Raw genomic sequence first — 1,981 nt, forward strand, 5'->3', positions numbered from 1 at the left:
ACTGATCTTCTAAGTCATTCACTGCAAGTGAAGCATTAACCATTTGTGGTTTGCTTCCTGTTATACTGCAAGGAAAGTGATCTAACTTTTACTTCAGTAGCTTACCAACAAGGGTAAGTCTGCAGGCTATACCCCTTTTGAAATCCATGTTATAAAGTTACTTGTGTTTGGAAGAATTTTAGATCACTTAGTGCAGACTCCAGGACTGAAGCCGTAATTACTGCTTTTAAGTCCTTGAAAGAAGCTCCCAAGCACTGAAACCCAGAAGGAAATCCCTCAGTGTTGTCTTCTTGATTAAAACCTACAAAAAACATCACAAATAAGCAAAATTCTTCAGCTTCCTGCATGTCTGCTTGCATAGAAATTGCTCCCAAAAACTTTTTTTAGTAAGGGTCATCCCTGAATTGTTGCGATAGCACACATACATGTAAATTGTCCACTCAACCTTGAGAATCCTACTGCTCCATTCCATACAGTCCGTAAGACCCACTGTAACCACTTGTATAAAGCCATGGCACGACTAAGATGGCTGTCAGTAAAACCTTTTTGCAGCACTAGTCCAGTTGCCAGCTGGTTTCACTTTTGTTGTGTTTTTTGGTTTTTTTTTTGGTTGTTTCTTTAATTTAACTAAAGATAGCTACATTTAATGAGGCCAGAATATTGTGTTTTGAAGTCTTTGTGGTAAGGTTTAAACCACATTTCAACCCTCTCACCAAGACAGGATTTTTCATAGTATATAATGAGCTCTTCAGACACCTACACAGAAACACTATTACAAATAAAAATAACGGTCCTTCATTTGGGTAACCCTACATTAGTTAAGTAGATACAAATTTCCATTCGGAAGTCAGTCAACGGCTACCACTGCAGATGTGACTCAAAAGCCATTACACTAAACCAATTAAACCAAAAATCCCATGTGTCAGGATTAAGAAAACCAAACCCAACACTAACCAAGAACTAGCACCATCCCTCACAGGAGATCAAAATGACGTTAAAGCACTCAAATGACTCCAGAGAGGAACAGGATCCTATGGCTTCTGGATTCAAGAGCTAATTAAGTGGCCCAATACGCAAAGGCTCTGAGAACTGGTATCAGAGAAAAACAAATCCCTTAAACAACCTTGTGATTCACCAAGGTGTGGTAATCACAGCAACCCCCACTGAAAGAGCATGTGACTCAATCAATAAAGTCAAAAGGTAAAACAGTATTTGGACCAAACACTCACTTCAGGTGATAACCAACCATGTCTGCAGCTTAGAAAAAGCACATCTGAGCACCACTTAAAAAGAAAATTCAAAAAGTCACCATTATCATTGGCTGTAGACCAGTCACCACTGACAGAATATTTTTAAACAGAACATAGACACAGTAAGACACAAGGGGACAAATCACAAACCCAAGTAAAATTATTCGGATTTCTTCAGAAACTGTGGCTACGTGAACAGCTACTATAGGACTCAAACCCAATGCATTACTCCCCCCCCCAAAATTAATCATCTCAAATTACAACACTTTTGACCTTCACAGTTCCTCTCTGAACTTCTTTTTAAGCTTACTTCCTTTATTTTATGACTCAAGCCAAATGTAAAGTTTTCGCTTGGGACAGGATAAGAACATAAAATAATTCCATCAAAAAATTCTGCAATTCAATTGTCAAGTATTTTTCATATCCCCATCCTCAAGAACTATTGTTTCAACAAAACACTGGCAATTATGTCTTCTTTGTGTAGAATGATTTGATTAAAGCTGTTTTGTCCATAATTTAAAGATATTAAGAAAGCAGTGGTATTTCATTCTGAATGCTACTTGGTAGCCTTTAAAGGCTTTTGTTCTCCTTTAAAGAAATAATTTTGTGAAGGTACCAAGACCAGCCTTGTTAAACATGTTGACCTGAGCCGAAAAGGCTGACTTTTTTGCAACAGCATTTAACTTAATGTTCTAAAAATAATTAATAGAGATGACAACAGTTTGTTTCAA

The sequence above is a fragment of the Neopsephotus bourkii genome, unplaced genomic scaffold, assembly GCF_033783945.1.
Source record: "Neopsephotus bourkii isolate Nb327-2 ecotype Australia unplaced genomic scaffold, CSIRO-AGI_Nbou_v1 NB_196, whole genome shotgun sequence".
NCBI classification, from domain to species: domain Eukaryota; kingdom Metazoa; phylum Chordata; class Aves; order Psittaciformes; family Psittacidae; genus Neopsephotus; species Neopsephotus bourkii.